The sequence below is a fragment of the Mus pahari genome, chromosome X, assembly GCF_900095145.1.
Source record: "Mus pahari chromosome X, PAHARI_EIJ_v1.1, whole genome shotgun sequence".
In the NCBI taxonomy this organism is placed as follows: domain Eukaryota; kingdom Metazoa; phylum Chordata; class Mammalia; order Rodentia; family Muridae; genus Mus; species Mus pahari.
The window spans coordinates 115,594,900-115,605,247 of NC_034613.1; the positions used below are offsets into that span (position 1 = coordinate 115,594,900).

The window sequence follows — 10,348 nt, forward strand, 5'->3', positions numbered from 1 at the left end:
AGGATCGTGACTCACACAGATATACTGACACATATTTTCTTAGCACTAGGTCGTTTGAGTATCATCAATTATCCACCACTGCCTAATCACCAGGTTCCCATTGGCAATGGCCTGCTACTCCTCAACTCTTCCCCGCACTTGACCTTTGGTCCCCTCTCTCCTTCCCTCTCCTTTTGCTTCTGTCTTCACTTTTTTAGTGGCTCTCACTCTCCCTTACGACCTCTACTTCTCTGCCAGTACTTGTTGTCTGACTTGCAAGTCATTGAATCTTATTTGGATTGCATTCTGTGTAGCATTTCTAAAACTGGGTTAAGTTGAGCAGTGTCCTTAATCTTAGAAACAGTCTTATATACTCTGCTATCTCCTCTGGTTATATTTATTATTTTCACTTATCTGAAAGCATGTAAACTATTCATTTAATGATTTTGCATGCTGAGACTCATATTTGATGGCATATGAAAAAAGGGGACACATTGTGATAAATCATTTTCACAAACTTACAACCAGCTGTTGAGACATGTAAACATCCAGAAACTGACAGTTCTGTATGGTTTTGTGAACAAATAGTTATTTTAATTTACTCACTGGAATATATGAAGTGATAAGTACTATGTGGAAAAGTTGTGAAACAAGGAGACCAGCCTCCCCAAAATTTTGAAAAGTTTTTGAAGCCCTGAAAGCTAAGGAATGTTTTAAAAGAGAATAGAGGTGTGTTCATGAAGTTGCAGGACACTTTGATACTCTGAGATATGATAACATAATGCTAATTCAGTAACATTATTATTAATTATTATTAATTTGTCACCATACTGCTAATTGAACTAATAATCCAACATAAAATCGAATTAAAATTGACGAGCCCAAATAATTTAGTGTTATTTATTGTAGGTCTGTCATGTTTTGAAGAGCATAAGATTTATTGCTATTAGTATTGTTATTTTATTTTTATTGAAATAGATTTTTTTTGTCACAGGAGAAATAACATAAAAATCCCCTAAAACACTAAGGTGAAAACTGTAAATCATAGCCAAAGACCTGAGGCAAATCCTTGAAAGACCTGAGTGCTCCTTCAGTCGTTTTTACTTCATATATACTACAAGCAGACCTCTTGCAGGCTTGGGGATGTAGCTCAATGGTAGAGCACATGCTTTGCATGTATGAGGCACTGGGTTCGATTCCCGGCATCTCCAAGTAATTTTTTTCTTTAAAAAAAAAAAATTTGGAGTTTTCTTTTTTAGGTTGTTTCCACACAAGGTGTCCTAGACCTTAACTTTCTGTTATGAGGGCATATATGCAAAGATAATTATTGTCTGAAACCTCTCATCAATCGCCATGACGACAATGTTCATCTGTAACCGTGACATTTCCATGGAGACCTCCATGGTCTGGTGAGTACAGCGTCGTCCTGCCTCCAGGAATATGCTTTGTTCACAGCTGAAGCAAAAGCTCTGCTTTTGTGCTGGTGGCAGTTTCCCTAAGATGGTGTGCTTTGTCGAAAGATAGATAACAAGGGTGAAAGAGTTCTGCTTTAAAAGAAAGGAAGGGAGGGCGGGGCGGAACCATTTCTAGTTACTGAACAGAGAGCAGGAGCATTGTGGTTGTCATAGAAACCTGGGGTCTTTGTGGACACCCATTTCAATGGCGACCCAGGCGATGTTGTAAAAAGAGCATTCTCTGAAGCCAAGCTTATGGGTTCTCAGAGGTGAGCACTTGAATCTTCCTGAGGGTGGGAAGACAGATGCAGGGATCCCAGACCCAGGTAGGCTCACTCCCACTTGGGGATTTGTACCCAGTGTGTTGCTAGCAGCAGGAGATGGACTTGGGACCATTCTGCCTCCTCAGAGGGAGTCGCTCTGTACTGTGGTGCACTGGAACCATTGCAGCGTCGGGGACATGAGGAGGGGGAGATAGGACAGTATATAGTATGCAAGGACAGTATATAGTATGCACTCTCTGATCCCAGTGTTCCCTCTGTGAAACATGTATGAGAAGTGGTTGTTAAGTAGTAAATCCTAAACAGTAGTCAATAATTGTCCAGTATAAATGTCTAAGATGATAATTTATGTATGCAGTTGGTTGGAGGACTTTATTTTTTCTTTCTTTCTTTCTTTCTTTCTTTCTTTCTTTCTTTCTTTCTTTCTTTCTTTCTTTCGCGGTTTTGTTTTGCTTTGAGAGAGTATCTCACTCTATCCTAGCTTGGCTTAGAACTCTGAATGATCCACCTACCTCAACTTCCTAGTGATGGGATTACAATTATGGGATACCTCTGTGCTTTGGATTAATTTGAAATTTTAAGTTGCATTCTTTTGTGGTACCCACACAACCACGCGACTCCTATGTCACCTCAGAAACCCCACCATGGTTCTGTCGGCACACTTAAGTTGTTAATGTAGCTAATAAATCTCTTATAAAATTGAATGTAGGCCCAGGAACTAATTAAAATTTATATGTGTCCTCTGTAGCCCAGAAGTATCCATTCCCTGGCCCCTCTGCGTTGGAATCACCTAGCATCTTGTCACTGTCAGATAAAGTTGGACCTGTCATACTGACACAAATTTGTCTTTTAATTTCACATTATGTTATCTTAACAAAACCATAGTTTTCTACCAAACAAAAGACGAAAAGTGTCATCAGATAGCAGCTAATGCCAACAGCATAGTTCTGGCCTGCTTAATATTTGCATTAATGTATACAAGAAGTGATTGATTTGTAGGTTATTTGCTCTGTGACTATAAACACTTCATGAAACAGCTTCCATATTGTACCATGGAACTTGTAGTAACCTACATCTGTCTCACTCATATTTGAATTCAGAGTAAACTTACTCCTTTTGAGGTGAGAGCTGTGTATTGCATCAACATTTGTAAGTGTGTCATTGTGTACATATTGTGAGTGTGTGTGTGTGTGTGCATATGTGTGCATGTGCAGATGTCTCTGAAGTTTCCAGGAATATTCTCTGTGTGGGACATTCAGAGTTAAACAATGAGTTGATGGCATTCACAGTCAGATGCAAGTGTATGTGAGGACCACATGTGACATAGTGTGACATAGTGCTCTCTTCCCTCTGCATTACTTAGCCAGTGTCATTACCTTGATTCCTAAATGACTCTTGTGGTCTTTGGAAGAGACTAGTAATATAATTATGAAAGTTAGTTAAATCACTTATTACTATGATGATAACTTTTTAGTGTTATACTTCTATTACTGCCTCTTAAATGATGATCTGGTATTTGGTACATTGCTTGTTTATTCTCCATAATGATTTATAGCATGATGATTCAGAACACCCACTTTCCCATACCACACAGTTATCCCCTCATGTTGTCATTCTACAGTTTGATGCAGACTTTGTCCCAGTATTGACCAATGGAATTCATTCAGTCTTCATCAGATGTCTCTGGAGAATTCCCTGAGTCTGAATGTTGCACTCTGAACTTGTGTGTATAGGACACAGACAGGGAGGGTACCAGGAAAGGAAAAGGTAACATTTCTGCTGTGTGTTTCATTCCCTGCCATTGCTGTGTGTGTTCAGGGTTGTGTGATGAGCTAGGAAGAGAAAGGCATTCTGTACACCTTCCACTGAAGTAGTCTGCTCAGACAAGTCACCATCATTCCCTCCTCTGGGTTTTAGGTGCTTTTTCCTCGTGGTTTCCTCTATTTCGTGTGTTTATTTCCATGTGTACTACCATCCAGTGTGACAGAGAAGGGCTTGATCTCTGCATCCCAAAAGCAGGAGCTCATTGAGAAGAAAGCAGTGTGCTGTGTAGTGTCCCAGCCAAATAGAATGAAAAAAGAATATGGATGCAGGTTAGTTCCCTTCCACCATACTTATCTACTCAATAGGTTAACCATATCCCTCCTTATGTTCATTGACTGTCTTTTGAAGTTTAATGTGATTCCATGTGCAAAATCACCCTGCCATCTCAAACAGATGGAGGGGCCAAGGCACTTTGGAGTAATTCTATTACATCAGGGGTCCCAGAACTCACAGGTGTTAGATTAGTGATCCTCACATGTGGTGCATGTGTGCTGCATTGCCAGATCTTTCTGGTGTCATTTTTTACATCATTCCATCACAACCCCCCCCCTTTGTAATAACAGAGTCTCCAATACATTTTATCTATATCTATAGAGGACCATAATCCATCACACAGAACTGATATATACATTAAGAGGAAAAGAAAAATTGCCCTTTACACATACGTTCCTATTATTGCTGCTGCTGTGCACTGACATGCAGGAATATAAAGCTGGTTGCCCCCTGTCTTAGTTAAGGTTTTACTGCTGTGAACACACACTATGACTCAGGCAACTCTTATAAGGACAACATTTAGTTGGGACTGCTTACAGGTTCAGAGGTTCATTATAATCAAGGCAGGAGCAGTGCAGCATCCAGGCAGGCATGGTGCAGGAGGAGCTGAGAGCTCTACATCTTCATCTGAAGACTGCTAGCAGAATGCTGACTTCCAGCCAGCTAAGATGAGGCTCACAGTGACACACCTACTCCAACAAGGCCACACCTACTCCAACTGGGCCACAACTCCTAATAGTGCCACTCCCTGGACCAACCATATACAAACCATCACACCCCCTCCCCTGTTCAAGTGTCCTAGGGATCAGGGAACAACAAGCTTAGATCTGCAGACTGGGCATGGGCTCAGTGTAAAGCTGTAACTTTGAACCTGCACTGAATCACAGACTTACACTCCTCCCCTCTTCCTGCTCTCCAGCCATAATTTATTTTTAAGCCTTCACCTTCAAACCAAGATGATGTTTTTGGATCTGTGAGTTTTCCAGTTCTGGCCATAATTCTGGACCCTATCTAACAAGTAATATCTTTCTGGAGCAAGAATGTCCCAGTTGATTTTTCCATGTCCTGTCTTCCAGAGTCCAGGACTAGGATTTTAAAGTGGTGCAGAGAAGGATCAAAAAGGACTATCAGGATTCTGCCATGATGTGGAGCAGGCAAGCAGGAGTATCAGGGTTGGGGGCAACCCTACTTTCTCTTGATGAACTTGACTTTAAATAAAGGTGAATAAGCCCCCTATTCTATTACATACTATGCCCTGTCTGCAGCTCCATCATCTCAAGAAATTCCCATTATGCAATGCCTGAAATCTTGGGTGCTTAAAAAAAAATCTCCATCTGAAACCTGTCTCTCTTGAAATAGGCAAACACAAATGATGCTATCTGACTCCCTTGCTTTAACAAACTATAAACAAGGAATTTCTATTTGTATTCCAGTGGGTATCCATTCTCTGCCTACACCTAAGCCTTTGGTTTGCTTCTGTCACAGTAGCCTTGAAGCCTCATTAATGGAAGGCTGCTCCCTTCTTGCCAAAAGAATGAAATCTGCCTCTGGGAGTAGACAAGCCACCCTCTTGCTTTCTATTGGAGTCAATCCAGATGGGTCAGCCAAGAGGCCAAAGGACCCCTCTTGGAAGGAGGATGCTTCCCATTAAGCCATAGTAAAAAGCAAAGGGGGTAATAATTATTTTTTATAAGGTCATTTGCTTTCCCTGCCCATTATCCCTGCTCCTTGATCAGTCTTTCACAAAAATGCAAACATGCAGCCTCTTAAAGCTGTCCACGTTCCTTTCTTTTCTGATTGTGGTTTCACTAACTCTCTTTGCTTCCCTAACACTGTGGGCTTCACTCTTTGTCTACCATGTGGCTGCCTGTGAACCATGTGGCTGACATCCATTCTGGCTTAATTCAAATTCAGGCTTTTCCTCTATTCCTACTCATGTTAATTTTCCTCCAGGAAGCTGTAAAGATTTACAGCCCTGGGGCTCTTCTTTTTTCTTTCTCTTTTTCCCCTTCTTAAATTTATTTTATTTTATACATGCACATGTTTTGTCTGCATATGTGTCTGTGTACCACATGCATGACTAGGACCCAATGAGGTCAGAAATGGCTTCAGATCCCCTAGTAGATGCTGGGAACCACACGCTGGTCTTCTGTCTTCTGCAAGAACAAGTGGAGTTTTTCTTTTAAACTCTAATAAAATTGTCATCTGTAAACAGGGATGCAAGACTTTCTTTCCGATCTGTATCCCTTTTCTTACTTTCTCCTGTCTTATTGATTTAGCTATGACTTCAAGTAGTATATTAAATAAGAATAATGAAAGTGGACAGCCCTGTCTTATCTGATCTCAGTGGGAATGCTTTGAGGTTTTTCTCTACTTAACATGATTGTGGCTGTCTTAGAATTTCTATTACTGTGATAAAATGCCATGATCCAAACAAGTTAGGGAGGAAAGGGTTTATTTTAGCTTATAGTTCCACACCACAGTCTGTCACTGAGGGAAGTCACTATAGAAACTCAAACAGGGCAGGAAGCTGGAGGCAGGAGCTGATGCAGAGTCCATAGAGGGGTGCTGATTACTGGCTTGATCCCCATGGTTTGCTCAGCCTGCTTTCTTATAGAACACCAGACCAGGGTTGGCATCACCCACAATAGGCTGGGCCCTCCCCCATTAGTCACTAATTAAGAAAATCCCCTAAAAGCTTAGCTACAGGCAAATCTGGTGAGGGCATTTGCTCATTTGATGTTCTCTCTTTCCAAATCACTTTAACTTGTGTCAAATTGATAGAAAATTCGCTGGCACAGTGGCTATTGGCTTGCCATATACAACCCGTATTATGCTGAGATTAAGCTGTAACCGTCCCTGGTCTCTCCAGGTTTTCATCATTAAGGGATGTTGGATTTTGTCAAAAAAACACATTTCTGCATCAAAATGATGGTGTGATTTTGATCCTTGATTTCATTTTGTGATGAATCACATTGATTAACATTTATTACATCATCTCTGCAAACCTGGAACAAAAGCACAAAAGCAAAGTGCTCTGGTAAATGATCTACTTGATGTGTGCTTTTAAAATGTGGTTTACAAATCTTTTATTAAGAATTTACATGTATGTAGATTGGGAAGATTGGCCTAATAATTCTCCATTTTTTTTTTGGTCTGAATCTTCACCTGTTTTTGCTATTAGGGTAATATTAGTCTTGGAAAAACAGTTTGAATGCATTCCTTCTTATTTTACAGACTTGAGTACTGTTAGCATAAGCTCTTATTTGGAGATCCGGCTCAATTCTGTGCTGACTCCATTAGACTCTAGCTAGCCGTTTCCACGCCATTTTCTAGACATTTTCACCTTTTGTCTATATGCTGTTCTTTGTTTACTGATTCACTTTATATGTACTGATATACACACTTGAGTTATTTCCAGTTCTGGGCTATGGTTAATAATGCTGCTGTGAATATTGGTCTATAACTATTCAAGTTCTCGCTTTCTATTCAGTTCTTAAGGGTTTTTACCTAAGCCAGGCAGTGGTGGTGCATGCCTTTAATCCCAGCACTTGGGAGGCAGAGGCAGGCAGATTTCTGAGTTTGAGGCCAGCCTGGTCTACAAAGTGAGTTCCAGGACAGCCAGGGCTATACAGAGAAACCCTGTCTCAAAAAAACAAAAAACAAAAAACAAAACAAAAAAAGGTTTTGCCTAGAAATTGAATGGGTGGATCATACACAACTTGCATGTGGCACGCGCGCGTACGTGTGTGTGTGTGTGTGTGTGTGTGTGTGTGTGAGAGAGAGAGAGAGAGAGAGAGAGAGAGGGGGGGGGGATTGTGCTGTGCGCATGTACCTGCCACAAAGGTCAGAGGGGTGCCAGATCCCTAGGAACTGGAGTTACAGACATTGTGAACTACCATGTGAGTGCTGGGAACTGAACCCACAAGAGCAGCCAGTGATGTTAACCTCTGAGCCACCTCTCCAGCCCCTGCATGTTAAAAGGTTAAGAAAAGAATTGCTCTATTGTTCTGCATAACAGCAACACCATCTTATATCCTTACTATCAATGGACAAAAATTCCACTTTCTCCACATCATTGCCAAAACTTTCAATTAGATAGATGTTCATATTCTATTCATAATTGTCATTCTAATGAATGGGAAATCTTGTAATCACTGTACTTTTGATTTACATTACCACCAGATTAGTGATGTTGAGCATCTTCTGTGTGTATTGGAATGAGTCCAGGAGCTTGCATATGCTCAGCACATGTTCTAGCATGGAGTGACAGCCACAGCCAGCATTGTTTTAAACTCCAGGGTTTGTTTTTCAAAGACTACCTTGGTTTATGGAAAGTTTTACTTCATTTCCAATTCAAATGTTTTTGATTTTGCTTACCCACATGAAGCTCCTGTAACTGCCAGTATAATCCTGAATGCAGACGTCTCCTTTCTAATCTCAAAGAAGAATAATTCAGGCCCTCCCTTGCTGTGCATTTTAGCTGTGGATTTTTCACACTAGGTTCCTGAAAGGTGGTTTGTTTACCCCCATACTAGGAAGTAAAGCCCCAAACAACCTCTTCCACCAGAATTCTCAAGTGGTTTCTGTAACTTATGCCAGTCCTCACTTCCTAAGGCTTATAAACAATCTCATAATTACCAGCCTGTCAACAATGAGCTTCTATTATATTTGCTGGACTCCCATGCCACTTACCCACACTAGGTTCCCCAGTGTCAACCTTAATTTGCTAACTGGCACTCATACCTCATTAAATAAGCAATGTTCTGAAATATAATAATTTGACAAACACAATTTGCCAATCACACAGTAATAAAAGTAAGGACAAATGGTTAACAGAACATTTACAAGTTATCATATATGCATGAAAAATGAAAATACTCAATTCAAATTTGTAAATTCAACAGAGGGTTAGAAAACAATAGGAAAAGATTTTTTTTTCAAATTTTACCTTACAGGGACTAGGGAGCTGGCTCATTGAGTAACAGTACTTGCTATACAAGCTCGAGAACTTGACTATGAATTCCTAGCAACCACAAAGAAAGTCAGGCATGGCTGCACATTCCTATCATCCCAGCAAAGATCCAGACATGGAGCATAGACGTGTAAATCCCTGGAATTGACTGAGCAGCCAGATGAGCTGAGGAGACAAGCTTCTGAGTCAGAGATTGGATCTTACCTTAAAGGCACAATGCAGAGAGCAACAGAATATAGCAAGCAGCCAATGTCCTCCATTGGTATCCACACACAGGCATGTGTTACCTCCATACTCTTGGGTTATACATGTATCACATATGCACTCCTATCTCCAAATTTCCTAAACTGTTATGATTTTGAGATAGTATAACTAAGACATGACTGCCATATACAGGTAGTATGGCTGATCTGCTAAGTAAGCCAGGAGTAGAGGCTTGGGTCTGATATTGGACAGGCTTTGGGAAAACCAAGTGGTATGGTATCAACATGTCCTCACAACAAATTAAAAACAAGACCTAGAAAAATTCACATAAATAGTCCATTGAACACTCACAGACATACAGAGAGGGGGGAGGATGAGAGAAGATAGAGGTACACCCTGCTCCCTTCTTTTATGTCAACTTGACACAAAATGGTCATTTTGGAAGAGGAAACATCAGTTGAGAAAATGTTCCCACCTGATTGGCCTTAAATAGTGACTAATGTGGGAAGGCACTGTGAGCAGTGCTGCCTCTGTACTGCTGGTCCTGAGTGCTATAAGAAAACAAGCTGAAGAAGCCACAAGGAACAAGCCAGGAAGCTTCATTCTGCCCTTGATTCTGCTTTAGCTCCTGGCTCCAGGAGCCTGGCCTGCATGAGTTCTTGCCTGACTTTCTTCAGTTGTGGAGTCTTAACTGACTATTTAAGATTAATAAATCATTTCCTCTTCAACTGTCTTTAGCTGTGGTAATTTATCACAGTAATAAGACATTAAGACGAACATATTTTTAAAATAACTGCCACTTTTTAGAACTATCAGCCCATGTTTCTATAAAACAAAGACTGATAAGGCAAAATTAGCAGACCATATTGAACCACTTTAAATAATGAAAAATATAGCATTATTTACTTTAAACTTGTTTACAGTTTTAAAATACATACATTGTACATGTAGTCATTTGGATAAGAGCTGCATTCTAACACACACACAATTTTGTACACATCTAGCCAGCCCTATTGGCATGAACCTCTGCTCATCTACAGGTTGGGAGAATGCCCCTGGGTTCTCCCAGACTAGGAGGCCATGGGGCTATTCTGTGCATCTGTGAGAAGACCACACCCACTTCCTGCTCCTAAGATGTTATCACTGCCTCCTAGGTCCTGGTGACATCCTTCCCTGCTTTTGCCTCAAACCTTTGGGGCAGAGCTGTAGGCTAGAAACCTGTTTTGCTGCACAACAGCCTTAGCCCATGAGGAACCAAACAACTGACTTCCTGTTTTTCCCAAGTAGAAGAGCAGAGGGAACCCTTTTATCTGCCTACTCACCCCTTTAATGTCTTAGCCTATCTTAAAATGTCTGTA

The 10,348-nt window shown here is 40.7% G+C and overlaps 1 non-coding gene across 1 annotated transcript; it reads left to right on the forward strand.

Moving 5' to 3' along the window:
- Nucleotides 1–1,118: 1,118 nt before the first annotated feature.
- Trnaa-ugc lies at nucleotides 1,119–1,190 on the forward strand. Its single transcript has one exon. It is a non-coding gene; the product is annotated as a tRNA-Ala (tRNA).
- Nucleotides 1,191–10,348: the final 9,158 nt, after the last annotated feature.